Below are 17,606 nucleotides of genomic sequence, written 5' to 3'. Positions count from 1 at the left end.
ACTGAAACAGGACTATTGGCTTTTCTGTCACTCTTCCATAAAGGCCAGATTCATAGAGTGCACAACTTATAGCTGTCCTGAAGACAGATTCTGCCACCTGAGCTGTGGATCTCTGCAGCTCCTCCAGAGTTACCATGGGCCTCTTAGCAGTCTCTGCCTGTCAGTGATGTTGGACAGCCATGTCTTGGTAGGTTAGCAACTGTGCCATATTCTTTCCAATCTCAGATAACGGATTGAACAGAGCTCTGCACAATGTTTTAAGTGATCACATTGTTTTTAAGCTAACCCTGCTTTAAACCTCTTCACAACTTCATTCAAGTCATTCCATCATCTTCATTGTGATGTTGGTTCTCTAAACCTCTGAGGCCTTCACAGAACAGCTGGATTTAAACTGAGATTAAATTACACACATGTGGACTCTGTACTCTAATTATGTGACTTCTGAAGACAATTGATTGCACTGGATTTCATTTAGGGATATATGAGAGCTGAACACAAATTTTTATTTATAAGAAAATGTGAAAACTATGTGGGCTATCACTTACTTTTCACAATTATGTTCTACTTTATGTTGGTTTATCACATTAAATAACAATAAAATATACAGTGGAACCAAACAACATACAGTATGAGTTATGGCATGACAAGTCAAGCAATGTGCTGCAGGTGATTGCTAAAGTGCTCTGAAGTAATTCAAAACATGGAATAAAAGTCAGAACATACAAAGAATGCTTTTTAAGTGCACTAGGCAGCATAGCCAGCTCAACTCTTGAAGGAGTTTGATAGGATTTACATTGTTGGTGCGTAATGAGATTTCTTGCAACTGCCCAATTAGGGTGTACTCTTTACATGGTCTTGTATAACAAGAGTTGGTTGCCCTCTCATACCTACTGCTCCTAACCTCAGGCCCAATGTAGTTGCATGAAACAGCCTTACATCATGCAAAGGAAATGGTATTAAATTCGGTCAGGTTCTCGTAATAGTCTGTATTGTATAGGGCACACTCTGTGTCAGGTGACATTGTTTTGTCAGACTGTTGGGTGTTCTTGTAACTCACTAGAACACATTGCTCTACACAAATAACATTTCATGTCAGTCCTTAAGGGCTGGTGTCCTGCATGTTTTGGATGTTCCCCTGGTTCAATACTGTCTACAGGTAGCACAGTCACATGAATCAGCTGGAGCAGAAGCACATCTTCAATATGCAGGTCATCAGCCTCCAAGAAGAAAAACTCTTCTCTGCATGGAATGTAATTTCCAATAAACACCAGCTCCTTGCAAATGATATAATTTACAAACGAATACAAACTAATTACTGTTGTGCATGTAGGCCTATAGCAGATTAGGTCTAAGCTGACCACTCTTTTTGGGTGCTCACTTGGCCAGTTTTTATCAGTGAGTGTATATTTATCCAATCATTTAATATTTACATAGGTACACATCCTGTCTTTACCAAGAAAAAGAGAATAATCAAATCTATTGTGGCCTACATCAGATTAAAAACATACATAAACCACCCAGACATCTGTCCAGCTGACCTACATGGAAGACCCACATTAATGTCACCGTGGAAAGCCAACAATAAAAGCACCAGGTGCCATTGCCACCCTGATGTGAATTGCAAATCAAACCCTGTAAAACTTTTCAGTCTCCCATCTTCTTAACTTTTATGTTGTATGTGACTGAAGATATATTGCTGTGATCTTAATTGTCATGCAAACATGGTTTCTATATTTATATGTGCAATAGGGATTATAAATCCTCGTATCTTAGAACAATGTGGTTGTATATGCTGAAATATTTTCCAAAAGTATTGGTGATATGCACAGAGCAGAAAAGCTGACACTGCTGTTTTCTGTTATTCTGAGACTAATTGAGTGTAATTCACACATGAAGTAGTAACTGTTGTCAAACATTTTAATTTTAAAATCCCTAATAAAGTCTTCGGGCAGATGTGTGTTGTAAAAAAAAAAAAAAGCTGATTTCTTCTGTGTTTGCTTTTTTGCCATTTTTATATCAGATAAAGATAACCAGAGGTGCTTAAGTGGAAGGCAACTAATTCTTATTTTGTTTCTGGAAGATGTTTTGCCTCTCATGTCCTGGATGACTCAGAATCTTCACCAGCACAGAGTAAATACAAAATGCAGTTTTCAAACGATAATTTCAAAAGCAATCCAAAGCAACCTATGTGAAAAAGCAATTCCACCTAAACACTTCACCCAATGACAATAACTGACATCAATGGGCAATGGGTTATGTACCTTGCTGTGGTGGAACTTTGGGCCACCCTTGTTTGTTTTAATTCGGCCACATTGGATGGTTTTTGAGCAGGAAAGGTCTGTTAAAGCTCTTGTCGCAGCATCTGAATTAGATTTAAGACAAGACTTTAACTTGGCCAATTAATCACACCGCCACTATCTGTTCATTTACTCACCTGTGTAGCATCCAGCTGTGTGTGTAAAGATTGATCATTATATTTAATTATTTTACTGAAGTAGGAAGTAGAAAAGCATTGAGATATATTTTAACTTTCAACAGCCTTGGCTATACAGTGAAGATATGATTGGATCTTCAAAATGGAAACATTAACAATCCTTTAGCAAGGAAAGGACTAGAAATTGACATTCTTTGGACTTATCTAAGGTCAGTTTGCTTTGTATGCTGTTATGAGCCAGTCTTGGTCATGAAGACTATAGGAAACAGTAGCAGAGTGCTTCAACAATTATTCAGTTGAATATATGGTACAAGGTCCTGATAAAAGCAAAGTCCACCTCTACAGAATATATCAACAAAAACTTAGAGTTAAAATTCCCAAAATGTTTTCAGACCTTCAATTCAGCTCCTGACTACAGTTATAATAAAAGTCATGTAAAAAAAAAAATCCCACCCATCGGAGTTATTGGGTTTTACATATTTTGTACATATTTAGTTCAGGTTTATCGATACAACCAACTCCCAAGATGAGATGATACATGCCACTGGGTCCACGAGAAGGTGATGAGACCAACATTTTTGGGAAAACTTTTTTTTCCACAGATGGAAAAAAAGGTTTCACAAATAAGAAAGTAACCAATGTAGAATCCGATTTGAAACACTGCTTTCTTATGTTTGCATAAATAGAATAAAGGTTCTATTGAGCACGGACTGTTTTTAAGAAACTTGAATGTTTAATCAATGTCAGTGTCAACTTTATTTATATTTCACTTTACAACAAACAAGTTGCACCAAAGTACTGCACAGCAAGGGCAAAATAATTCATAGAAGTTAAAAAGAAAAAAAAAGTAGAAAAAGATGATCGCGCCAGTCTGTCTCAGCCTTGTTCAACTTGGTGTTTGTAGCATCTCTGTACTTCTGTACGTCTTTTGTTTAATGTAGAATAATCCAGTATTTTAGATTTGGAATAACTGGAGATCCAGTCAGAGCTCATTAATAGTGTGAAATAACCCTTTAGTTTATCACCAAGTGAAAGCTCTGAAGGAGATGCTAACTTCAGCGTTTTTAGTGGCTAACAGATAGCCAGTCGGGGTATTCTATCAGTGCTCAGACTGTAAGGAGTAACTTACTTATTGTTTTTATCTTGTCTGTCACTGTGTCACCATTTTATTTTTGTGCAGAGAACCTAAAGTGTTGTAGATAAACAATTTTAAAGTAGCTGAGTTTTCTTCAGTGCTAATGTAGCCTAGAGTTGCCTACTATCATCTTTGCTAGCTGACTCTTCGTACCTCATACTTGTTGATCTTCATAAAAGAGTCTCAAACATAGATGCAAGCCTGAGGCACTCATCTTCACATCCAACTCTCATAATACAGTATTAGCAGAAACTTAGTTCACCAGTACAAGTCATATGATGACAGCAACTGAATAACGCTTTGCAAGACCAACTATGCTTTGATGAGAAATGTTGTGGCCTTTTAATATTGTGATATCTTGTACCATCGTTTTTGTGTCATTCTACTGTTCATTTATACATTATTGGGGCCTGCCATAGCAATGCATAGGAGGCATTGAATGCATTGCGAAGATTAATGCGGCCCGAACCGCAGCGCGCAGCCCCACAATATATACATCAAAATGTCCGGCTCGGTCCCAGGAGCTGTGCTATTACTTTTATTGGCGTTTCAAGTTACCATGGCGATGTAATTTACGGAAAACCACCCCCCCAAAATCCCCATAAGAATGAATGGAGTCAGGGGCGAAGGAATCCTCAAAATTCACTGTTTTTGAGGCTCTACTGTATCGCCATACTTTCACCTAGAAACACAGTTTGACTTTCAGTTTGTAGAAAAATCCGCCGGCTTTTCAGAAGTGAAAATGGTTTGTTGATAACTGCCACGGTGTCGCTAAAATTAGACTCCAAGCGACACAAAGTTTGCGAGAAAATCACACTCGTAACAGTGGAGATGGCAGTTACTAGAGTGTAGAAAGAGGGGATTTTTCCGTCTTTTGCCTTTCCGTCAGATTGTAGGGCCGGGCCTCTGCTTTCACACAATAATTTCAAAATTGTTCTAGGTCACATAGTTTTCTGTCAAAACCCCCTCGATCGCCAAGACTCACAGGAATTCTGTAGGCCTCCCATGTATTTTCAATGAGAGTTTGACGAGTAATCCATGAGTGACAGCATTTCTTTCCATCATCCTATTTTATATTGTGAATGACATAGAGCTATGAAAATCTCCATGATTGGGGACAAGGGATAGCTGTCGCCCACAGTTTAAAAACATTTCAAATACCATGTACGGTTTCCGAGATATTAGACTTTGTTCGGGAGCATGTGCAGACATTTTTGTCTTTTTCTCCATTTTCCCCCTTTTTTCACCCAGTGTTGTGTCTTTATTATTATATTTTCAAAAATAAAGGATGAATATTAATGTTCCCCTGTCCGTTCTGATAAAAACGGTCCAAGAATGACATCGATCGCCCCTACGGTTTCCGAGTTATGGCCAGTCGTTCGGGAGCATGCGCCTCCATGTTATAAAGCCAGGCCAGGGGCAGACACAGAGTGAGGTGCTGCATGAGTGAGAAACAGCAGGTGTCAAGTTACACTGACGCTCTTTGCTGATTGGCTGATTCATTCCTCACTGTTCTATTTATAGCTCTGTGTATCTCCTACAGTATATGTCTGGATGTGATTCTGTCTTTCTTTCTGCCTCTCTGTGACACACACAGACACACACCCACACACACATGCATGGATTACTATCTTTCTGAGGACTTTGCATTGACTTTCATTGATTTTCATTCATTTCTATGGCTTAAACCTGACCCGACCCCCTAACCCTTTGTCCAGCTTCATAGGGGGCAAGTACATGGCGGCCATGATGTGTGGGGAACTTAAACAGCATGTACTGCTGTTCCAACATCCACACAACAGTGATTGACCCTAAAGGTCAATTTCTTTCATCAACCTTCCATGCTTACTAATGATTATTTAAAGCTTATAATAACATACACAATGGTTTTAGAATAGCAAGCATGTTCTATATAACTAATAGAAATAACCCAGACCTGAAAGGACAACCATGCTTGATTTTGAAAATAAGACAAAACATGCTCTACAAAATAAAAGCTTTTAAACAATAGATGATTGCAGGAGTAGGCTTCACACTACTGTTGGAGCTCCCCCAGTGATGGGAATTGGACTATGCTGGTCCTTTGAAACAGGCTTACTGAAACTTCCAAAATAAAAGCCCACACCTTCCATAGTTACTATGGATTTTGTGAGCTGAGAGTTCATAGAAAATGATTTTTAAATAGCAAGCAGGTTCTATTTAACTAATGGAACTAACCCAGACCTGAAAGTACAACCATGCAGGACTTTCAAAATAAGACAAAACATGCTCTACAAAATAAAAGCCTTTGCATTTTGAACAATAGATCATTTCAGAACTGGGCTTCACACTAATATTGGAGCTCACCCAGTGTTGGCCTTTTAAAATAAGGCTTACTGAAAATTTCAAAATAAAAGCCTCAGTCTTACAGAATCACTAGTAATATTTTAAGCTGATAATAGCATAGACAATAAAAAAATAGCAAGCTCCGGTCCGAGAAGCACGCACCAAGAGACAGGCCCCGTCTAAATTTCTTCCGAAATTTATACTGCATTGGAAAGGTGTTATTTTGCCGCAAAGAAATAGTGATAAATTTAGGTAGGATCTCGCCGCAAGGAGATCAGAGACGACTAGGCGCCGTAAAGTGAACTGGATAATTTGGTTGGTAACATTCCACCGGAAGGGAATGAAATTAAGTGTTAAATAATAAAGAGATCTCATAAACTAAGCTAGGTCGACCATACATATTGCTGAAGGGACATAAATATGTTAAAATACTAACTGTGTGAGTGCTATCTTATTGTTCTTCCTATTTTTATTACACATTAACCATCATCTCCTAAACATCAAAGTGGGGATGATTGTGTTAAATGTGCTATAATTTAGAAGATAACATTGGTTTTTCACAGTGTGGAAGTTTAAGTGTAAATGAGTAAAAAAAAAAAAAAAAAAAAGTTAAAACTTTCCTGAAGGAAGTTTTGTTTGTCTTAAATATTGCGATCAGTCGGAAAAGAAGGTAAAAAGTGAAAAGGGACATTAGAGAGTCGAAAAGAATAGTCTTAGAAAGGAGTATAATGCATGTTGTGGAAGGAAGTGACAGGCAGGGGGACGACTGACTGACTGACTGATAATATTTCTTTGTGCAAAATCTGAACCTATACTAAACTTTTTCTTCTGCCTCTCTCACACACAAATACACACATATATGGGATTTGAGTTCAACATCTGTGTTTTTGAGTTTGGATTTTAGAAACCTGCCCTTCTCCATGGCTACTCGACCAGAGACGCTTCGCCAGCATGGCCTGAAAGAGAGAGATCTGCCTTCCTGCCTGCATGTTTGTTGAAAATTGCAGTGTGAGTTTCCACAAAAAACGAAACTCAGAAGAAGTCTGGCCCGAACCCACTGAGATGGACAGAGATCCATGCTGTTTGCAAGAGCCAGAAGAGCGATACACTGGATTTATACTGAAAGCACATCTTATGCGGGCAGAAGAGAAACCGGAGCAAAGTTTCTTCTTTCTCCCTCCTGGAGAAGTTAAAGTGGACAAAGAATGATTGAATGTCCCACCAACAGACCGGGGAAAGGCTGGGTTGTTTTTTGGACTGATAGAGGACTGTGTGCCATGACAGTCTGACTCTGGAGCGATTAAGAAACTGATGGGGGTAACGTACAAACACACACACATTTGCATAAATCTTTTCCTATTAACCGCTGCTCATGTGACGCTTGCTTGACGTTGACAGATATAGCGGGTTAAAATATTATTTTAGGGTTAGAAAAGTATCTTTAAAAGGGTGATAACTTAACTCATTTGATACTTTCCAGTTAATTCTTTTAGAGAAACAAGTTCTCTTTCGTCGTGGAATATTCAGGGTCAATTATTCTAGTTATTAAAAGTTATTAAAAGCAGAGGAAGTTACAACATCTCCAAAACTCAGCAGTAACCAAGTGTTTCTATGTTATTCTCAGGACAGATCTCATGAAGGAGCATTTTTTAAAACCCAGCGCATTCGTAAAACCTGATGGGTTTCTCCTTCAGGTATTATTTTCTGTTGTCAGATTTTGTATTCCATAAATCTAATGGGTTAATGGCCTCATTAAAACAGTCTTAGTTCTACTGCAGATGGTCTTCATACAGTTTCTGACACAGTACTTACAGTTTGGTGCAGTTTTTGTCCACAAGTGCTAACTGACGCTTATGGAAAGTACAAATTCATTGTTTTTCACAGCAGCTGCTGGGAAGAGGTTATATTAGGTTTTTCTTCCCTCTTCTGATTCATGCAGCGTGTTGATTTACACTGTACCTTATAACAGGTCCTGACAAAAACTATGAAAGGCTTGGTTCTGCAGGTTCTTTTTTCTCCCTTTGGAGAAGGAAAGAGAAACCTGTTCAGTTCTGTGTTGCACAGAAATATTAAAACACTTGTTGTTTTCTAAGATATCACCAGCTAAAAACTTTTAAAACTTTGAGAGTAATTGGTTTTGTTAAACACATTTTCCTTGGTAAAACAAACCTTTAAAATGAGAATGAAAAATGGGGTTATTTAGAAAGAATCTGATTGGACAGTGGTAGCACACAAAAATTTAACTAATCTCATGTTTCCTAAAAGACTCTGCATAGAAAAGGCCTTCAGAACCGTGGAGTTATTTTCCACCACAGTACCAAGTTTTTTAAGCATGCTTTTTCTTTATTTTAAAACAGATCTGGGTTTTTGTTTGTTTTGTTTTTGGCTTTTTAACATAATGTTTGTCTGAAGCTTCTTATGAACTGGGTTAGAAGCAAATATGATCTGAGGTAAATTAGGAGCTGTGAACTAATAATTTTAAATCTGATTATTGTCCAAGCAGAAATAATATATTTAGCCAATCCTTCAATCTCTGCAGAAAGTTAACACCATTGTTCAATGCAGTAGTACTCAACTTGTGGTTCCTGGACTCCTGAAGCCCATAAGCCACAGATTTTGGTTCCATAAAATTATAATATTTAATTAAAGGTAGACCGATTACCTATTAAAACAGATCTAAGCCAATGATGAGTTCCAGTCATTTGGTGGCTTTGAAATGCAATAATACTCAAAATTTCTACTTTGGGGAACACAGATTGGGGTTGAAGAGTTTTGTTTTGGAACCAAGGTTAGGATTTTTATAACGGAATAAAGACAAGTAAAATCTTTCATTTTAGGAAAAGAAAATAAATAAAGGCCCTCTTAACAGTTTTGTTTTTTTTAAACACTCTGTGGGAAAAAGTCCAGTTTGGAGACAAGCTTCTTATCTTAATTTCTGATTAAGTCAAACACTGCAGTTTTGTTTAGTTTGGGTATAACATAAAAATGTCAATGCTGACTTTTCTAATTTCCCCTCGGGGATCAATAAAGTATCTTTGAATTTGAATTGAATTGAATTAAAAATACTTCTTTGCATTTAACCTGAAATTCTGTAATACAGCTGCGATCAAATTTAGCCAAACAAAAAGTGAATTATAACAATAACTCTCAGGATTGTAGTAATTATTATTATAGAGTTACAGTATAAAGAATTAGCAAAAGGTTTCGGCATCAGTAAATTTGGATTCATTTAAGAGAAAACTGTTGCTGTGCTTCTAAATACTTTGAGATCTTTTTGGACTATGTGCACTCATTTTTAAAAAAGGATCCTGAAGATTGTCATAACAAAATTGATCAATTATAGTATTAAAAGATATGGTTGAGAAAACATATTCTGAAAAGAGATTGTTACAAATTTCTTTGAATTCTTGAAGCTTCAAATTTGGCCATTTGTTTGTCTTTGTTTTGATGGAATGAATGTTTGGTTATATGTTGCATGAAACAATAATCCATGTTTAGAATAATGTTTCTAAATCCCAGATTGATTAAACTTTGAGTTTTCAGGAGAGTTAAGAAGCAGCTTGTTTCTCAGGTAGGTGCATGTTAACACTTTTGCAGTTTAAGGTTCACTAAGATGGGTTGGAATGTAGAAACTGTGGGTCCCGCCCATAAGCTGTCCATCATAGGTTAGTTCTGCCTGACTCCGCCCACCTACCAGGTTGGTTCATGCCTTTGCTGTCATGGTAACGGTCAGCACCTCCCTTCCTGAGTTTTAACACTGTTTAAGGGACAATAGAGTCAAAATGCTTGTAGTGATTGTTGCCTTAATAACATGTGTTTTTGGATGTAGGATGACTTTTAGATGTATGTGTTTTACTATTAAAAGGTTAATGAAATAGTTTAAACTAGTTTGAAGAATTAGTTTTGCATACAGAATCATTTGTAATTTATTAGATTGGAAGTTTCCCTGGTACCCTTAAGCTAACTGACAGTTAAAGATATGCAAAAGTAAGGAATATATTTTTGATAAAGAATCTGAGTCATGCCTTTATACTTAGTGGGAATTATTTATTAGATTCGAATTTGTAGGATTTATGCATCTGAATTACATTTGATGTCCATTAATCTAATACTCATCTTTGTACAAGACAAATCAGGATGATATGTGACTAATTTCTAAGTGAGACATTGATGAACTGAATAATTAAAGTTGTGTTTTGTTGTTAATGGAACTGAATTGCAGTTAAAAACATCTGGATTTTCTTTATGCTGCTTTTGTTAAATTCATAGTGGCACGTAGTTATGTCAGAATTCATTTCTTTGGTTCTATCCAATGTGATCTTGGTTACTAGAACATTCTTGTTTAAACCTTTTGCTGGATTGTCACATGGGTTGGACCCTGCGCCAAAAGGGGGGAATGTCAGAATAAAGTAACATGGAGATATTTCCAAGATCAAGTTTTTTTCACATCTTTGTGTGAAGATAGGATGTTGTTACTGTCAAAACCTGTCCACTGTGTTTTCTCAAGTTTCACAGACGGTGAAGGCTGCATTACCAGAAACAGCCACTTCCACCCTCCAGTCCTTTATTCCTGGTGACTGGATTCTGCTCAGAGAATTTAGGAGAAAACACTGGAAGTCCAGGGCTGGAATGGCCCATATCAGATCCTACTAGACACCCAGGAAAGCTGCAGTCCAGCTCCTCCAGCTTCATCTGGCTTCCAGGACACAAGTCATCTTCCAACTGGATCATCCATGGCCCGAAAGGTGTGAGGACAGCGGACCACCACAAGACAAAGAACTGTAAGCTGATCACTGGCGAGTGATTGAAGAGGTGGTTGAAGAACACTGTTCTTACAAGGGCACAATAATCCCTTGGGCAGTGCAACGTTATTTCAGAATCTACTTAAGGCCATCGCATTGCCTGAAAGTTAGAAATCATAAGGTCATTTGCCTCACTGCACACACACCACAGTGAGAGACACATAGGAAACATACAGGGAAGACCTCTACACATTGCACATAACCTTTCTCTGGATGATGGACTGGCGACGTCTGCAACAGAGAGACAGTCAAACGCGCGCCATGATGCTTATTTTCCTTAATTTCTTAATATTTGGTGGCTACTAGGGGCTCCTTTGTCTGGACGGCGAGGGTCAGCCAAATTCTTTTCTCCCACTTTGACAGCGAAACTGACCCTGAGGAGGAAATCTTGGATGCTTTTGTCTAACTTTCATGTTTATTGCTTGATATCTATCATTATGGCACAAATTTGAAATGTTTTCATTTCCGCCGTTGTTATAATTTGTTTTCTTTGAGGAAAAAACTGTTTGCTTTCAGTATCAGAAGGAAGGAGTTGTAATGGAAATTATTTTATTAAGTGTTCCAAAGTGTATGACCTTTGGGTTACCTCACTCCCCTGAACATCTTTTAGTGGAGGAAGCTATAAAAGCCATTATCAGAAGTTTAATGGTTAAGGCCATTTGTTAGGGTGATGCCTTTGGAAGAGCAGATGTTGTTCCTAGGTAACCTTCTCACCTCTGAACCCGAGAACGGTCTAGGGTCATAAAGCACAAACTCTTTTAAGTGGTGATAACACCCATATACTCTTTAAATACTGTGTGTAAATGTTGACACCACACTAAACCAAAAAGCAGATGATTATGATTACATGTTGTAAATGAATATATCTTCCATGCCTGAGTGTATTCATACTTGTACTTCATAAAATGACCTTATAGCAGAAAATTGAAAGAAGTTGCTGTTTAAGTGAAGTGAGAAAAAGTGCAATGATGATATGAGGCTTGTTTTAATTCTTTTACTTTTTATTACATTTTGTTTCTTTGCTTTATTATTGTTTTACTCTGCCATGATTGGTGGTCGCCTGGCGGAGGAACCGTGTAAGTGTTTCCCACAAAATAATCTGTTTTCCGTCCTGTGGGTTTGTGCTTACACAGAGTGTTTCATTTTACATGTATTTACTCATGACTTATTCGTGATAAAACAGGGGGGAACTGTTAGGGTTTTTATGACTTTTCTTATTGTTTATCACTTGTGTCTTGTTGGACCACTTGTTTGCTGAGTATTGGATTATCTGCACGTTGTTGGACGTCACTGTGCCCCTCCAATGGCATCGGCCATTTTGTACCCAGGACAGCCCGCTCCTACATATCCCATCGAGCATTGCGACTGATATGACTGGTGCTATATAGGAGGCGCCCATGTTTGAAAACTTGCCTTCTGCTAGAAATCATCTGGTGATTGAAGCGCGTCACTTTAAGAGAAGAATTCTGTGCAGAGTTCATTCATTCTCTCTCGTTGGACAACGAACCATTCATAACTGAAGTCTGTGGACTAAGAAGGCCAGAGATTTCACTTTGCCGATCGAAGACGTGAGTTAACACGTAACTGGAGACACGGAGTTTCGGAGAGACGAACCGCTACCGTGTTTCATTTTCAAGTCGACTTTGATGGTCAGATCATATTTTTCCTTTTTGTCAAGAAGACCAAAGGACAAAGACTGACCGTTCCCCTGAAGTTAATTGTGGACGCACATTAACTTAATCCCACTTTTCCTCGCTCGCATTCCCTCATTCGGAAGAAGACGACACAAGTAAAACCCTTTTTTTTTATTTCTTTATTAGAAGGCCTGCGCAGGGTCAGAGGTTGTAGAAGCGATCAGAATCGCTGGTTAGGATCTCATGTGTTCTGAATAATATGTACATGTAACCTTGATTGTTGAAACTTTGATGTGTTATGTAATATCAGGATCCGCCGTGTCCTCGAGCTGTTTGTGTTTACTATCTGAACGCGGGTGCGTTGCAAGACTGGACTGTTAAAACGACCTCATGGTAAAATTCTCCATTTTACCTTTGTCTTCAATCTCACTGTGCTAGCTTGCCGCCAAAAGTTATCAATCCTTTGTGGTCAGGAGTTAGGGGGAAGTTTTATGATCAGAAGATCATAAAGGACAGTCGGAGCTGCGCTCCAACCCCCACCACTCACCACCACTCATATCCCCCTCTCCCTTCGTCTGTAGTGCCATAAACTGCTGGTTGACTCAATACATACTCACTACCGTTTGTTGATTTTGCTTATTTAGATGTGTTTACCCCTGTGTTTGTAGAATTTTGCATGTTGAGTAGGTGAAAATTAATAAATATTCACATAGATAAAGAGAGAGCGTTTGGTGTTTCATTGTGTGCAAAAAGTGATGTGTCAGTCAAAATAAGGTTCAAGTTCCACACGTTTCGGCAGAAACGGTCGATTAAACAGTGACATCTCCGGCAATAGTTATTAACTATTACGGAGTATTTAACGGTTGTAATTGTCAGAGGCGTTGAGCCACAATTACAACACCAGAAACATCTCTGGTCTCGATTCGTAAATGAGGATTTATGGTTAAGAAATTGATTTTGTCAGATTATGATTTGTAATTATAATTATTGATCAAGATTATTCAATCAATAATCATACTCCCAACAGTCTGCTCTAAGTGCTTTCTTCCCCCACATGTCATAGACAAAGAGATAAGAGAGAAGGGTGAGTTATGCTATTATCAGCAACATCTAGGGACTGGCACCAATCCTCACTCCTTTCTCTTTAAATCAAGACACATGAACCCTAATCTTTCTGACCCCACACACACACACATATACACCCCCACCCTGAATGATGTTTGAACTGTGTGTGACCAAGCATGTATAAATAAAGAGAGAGGGGGCTAATAGTTCGTAGTCTGTAGTGCACAGCTACCCTTGCAAGTAAAACTGACTCGGTGTCTTTCCTTACCTCTGAGTTGATTAAATAATACCTATCAGCACCTCAACCACCCAGTCAGCTGACAGCTGGCGAGGCGAGCGGCTGCTGGGGCAGCGGACGAATACATTAGCGCATTTGTTCAATTAAGCAATATCTTGATTAACTGATCAGATATTTTAGGTTTACACAAGTACATTCTCGTCTAAAAACAGTTCAGTTGTTTCACAGAATGCGCAATATATCCAATTTTATTCACAACTTTTCTCTGCCCTCCGGCCTTTGCCACTTCCGTTTGAACAATCTACTTCGACTCGCAATGAATCATGGGATAGGGTGGGACACGCAGGATACACCGGACCCATCCTTCAAATCTGGGGATAAGAAGGACGCATTTGTTGGAACCTTGGAGATTGGACAGCATTCGTCGCCTCATCCAGGACGTTATTGGCCTACAAATGCATCCTTCAAAGGATGCAGTCCTGAATTTGGACACAGCAATAGTGAATGACATCCATGAATCATTAAATCTATGTTTGATTAATCTGTGGCTTCAAGGACCCGGATGTGTGACACAAAAAGCTGAATTTTGGAACTGAATTTGAATTTCAGACTTGAAAGTGAAAGTAATCAAACTGAATTTTCAATACAAAGCAAAGCAATTTTCAAAGCAAACAAATTCAGTTTTAAACCATTATATTCAGTTTCAGTTTAGTGAAATTCATTTTCAAACCAATGCATTTAATTTCAAATTACACAAATACAGATTCAGTCAGACCAATTCAAATTCAGTTTCTGATGGCACAGGTTTCTTCCCATACTGCTGCTGCCACAAATCTGTTTGTTTGTTTTCCCATCTGAAAGTACTTCTAGTTTGGTCTTTCTGTGTTTTTTGTGTCTGGTCTGAGCTCTCTATCCTCGGTCAGCTGTGGCAGATGGCTGCTCATACTAAGTTGGGTTCTGCTAGATGTTTCTTCCGGTTAAAAGGACATTTTTTCTCTCTAACGTGTCCACGTGCTTGCTCAGTATGAAGAATGGAGGAAAACGTAATGACTGGTGCAATTGGTTTTGCGTTTTAAATGTCAGTATGTTTGTGTTTTAACTGATTAATTTGATTACATATCCCTGGATTTGAACTGGATGTTTGTCTTTTAAAGTGTCCTGAGAAGAAATTTGTTTGAATTGCTGCTATAAGCTGATTTTATTTTAATTGAATTAGAATTTCTGAATGCTTAAATATTCAGAGTTTTTATTGTTCATTCTTTTGTATTTTTGTTAAGGGTCCCCTTAGAGCAAAAGGCCCTAGACACTTCCTCACATTACCCTTTTGGTAAATCCGGGCTAATTTACGACAACGTTATAGCTTTAATAGTCACTTCGTTTAACCCAGTACATATTACAAGTACATATAGCCTAACAGTTTTAATCTGGTTATCTTTGATTTTTATCATTTTTTGACTTTTACTAATCGCTATCGTTGTTAGTCTTTTGTAACTGCTACATAAAGTAGCCAACCTCCAGATTATGTTTCATCTACTTGATGTTTGTCCATGTCATTACATGCTGATCTAGAAAATGTAAAAGTAGAATACAAAAGAGAATAAACCTGCTTTATTCAGATTTTTACTGATCTTGTAATGACAACAGTGCTTTTCTATTCACACAGTCCATAATGTCATTCACTTCTTAGGTTGTTTTGCAGATTGAGACGTCATCAAAAATATGAAGTTGTTCTGGTTTAACTCTTGGCAACTCTTACCTTAGTTTTCTTAAGCTCATATCAGGTTAAGGAGGAAGTAAATAACATTTTTCAGTTTTTTGCACAACAGAAGAAAAACAGCTGCTGATCATTCTCACGCCAGCAGCTGCTAGGCCTGCAAAGACAGATAACAGGGATTAACTAATTTTAACTAAACCAACCATCTTAGTTGTAAAACATAACTGCACATCGGACACACAGTGCATGTTGGTTCTGTTTTAGTTGTAAACCAAGTACACAACAATCTTTATATTGGCGCACAACTCAGCTTACTGTTGGCGGGCATATCCTGCTGATAATGAAGCAGTAGATAAAGACTAATGAAGATAAAAGAAGGAATTGGAGAGTTATATTTTAGATACAATACCCTGCAAAACGTACTTATAGCCTTTGCAACCACAAATGTCAAGATTTATAAACTTTTAAGTGTTAATCCAAGGCAAAATTTTTGTTGTAAGACATAATTATGATATGGAGAGAAAAATAATACATGGTTTTCAATTTTTTTTACAAAAAGAAAATTTAAAAAATATCCCACACTTTTGTATTTAGTTTCTTTTACTCTGTCTATTATTGTTGTATCTCTCTACATGAATGTGAAGATGAAATGTCCTTGAGTTAGATTAGTTTAATTCATACAGCACTGTTTCACATCAGTTTTGAAACATTTTACCAGACAAGCAGGTCATATTTACGGCGAAGTATTCACGGTCATGGTTCAATGAAAGGAAAGTTTAGTTCTAAAGTTTTACCTTGTGCAAAGTGCACAAAACAACACAACAAATTCCGCATTGTTATAAATAATAAATCAAAGATGAGGCCAAACTGAAAACTCTATGTGTAAAAACAAAAACAATTACACCCAATAAGGAAGTAGTATATAAAGACACATTTGAAGTAGCTTTTTTCTTTATGACTTTTTCCACCCCTCCCATCAAAGCAAAACGAATTTTGGCTCACTCACAACTTCTTCACAACATGTTTCAGTTCATTTAGGTTTGCAGAAAGTTTGTTTCTGTGCAGCTCTCTTAAGGTCCCAACACAAGATTACAGTCAGTTTGTGGTCTGGGTGTTGACTGGTCCATTGCAGCATCTTGAGTCTTATCTTTTTCAGTCATCCTGTTGTAGATCTGTTGCCGTGTTTGGAAACATTTTTATTTTGCATGATCCAATTAAGGCCACAGTTCAGCCTTCAACCAAATGGGCTCAGATTTGATTAGGATTATATATTTATATATATTATAATATATATAATCCTAATATATAATATATATGTATATTTATATTAGGATTGTATTTTGTTATATAGAATGTCATCATCAATTCATTGTCTGCAATGAGGTGTGACTGCAAAGAAAGCATGCCCAAATCATCAGCTCTGTCTCCACCACCAAAATCAATAGTATTTTTTTATAATGATTGTTGTTTTTGGCTTTCTCCAGATGTAGCTGTTCAGTCTTTCTTATTTTACTGGCATAAGCTTTAATGTTTAACATGTTAAATGTTTTAACATGTCTCTGAACATTGGAAGGGTTGATGTTTTTGTAAATTCACCAGGAGGTCCTTCCCTGGGCAAAATGGTCACCGTCATTAATCCAGTATTCTCCACTCGGGACTAATATTTCTCACTTATAATATACTCAAATAATAAGAAATTACTTTTTAACACTACCCAGATTGATGGGCATCAGCATTTGCTTATTTAGGGTCATTGCTGCTGTCTTTCCACTTAGGGGTTGTGCACTGTACAGGTCCTTCTCAAAATATTAGCATATTGTGATAAAGTTCATTATTTTCCATAATGTCATGATGAAAATTTAACATTCATATATTTTAGATTCATTGCACACTAACTGAAATATTTCAGGTCTTTTATTGTCTTAATACGGATGATTTTGGCATACAGCTCATGAAAACCCAAAATTCCTATCTCACTAAATTAGCATATTTCATCCGACCAATAAAAGAAAAGTGTTTTTAATACAAAAAACGTCAACCTTCAAATAATCATGTACAGTTATGCACTCAATACTTGGTCGGGAATCCTTTTACAGAAATGACTGCTTCAATGCGGCGTGGCATGGAGGCAATCAGCCTGTGGCACTGCTGAGGTCTTATGGAGGCCCAGGATGCTTCGATAGCGGCCTTTAGCTCATCCAGAGTGTTGGGTCTTGAGTCTCTCAACGTTCTCTTCACAATATCCCACAGATTCTCTAT

This window comes from Girardinichthys multiradiatus, chromosome 6 (assembly GCF_021462225.1).
Source record: "Girardinichthys multiradiatus isolate DD_20200921_A chromosome 6, DD_fGirMul_XY1, whole genome shotgun sequence".
Classification (NCBI taxonomy): Eukaryota; Metazoa; Chordata; class Actinopteri; order Cyprinodontiformes; family Goodeidae; genus Girardinichthys; species Girardinichthys multiradiatus.
The sequence above is the reverse complement of the archived record's forward strand: the minus strand, read 5'-3'. Positions refer to the sequence as shown.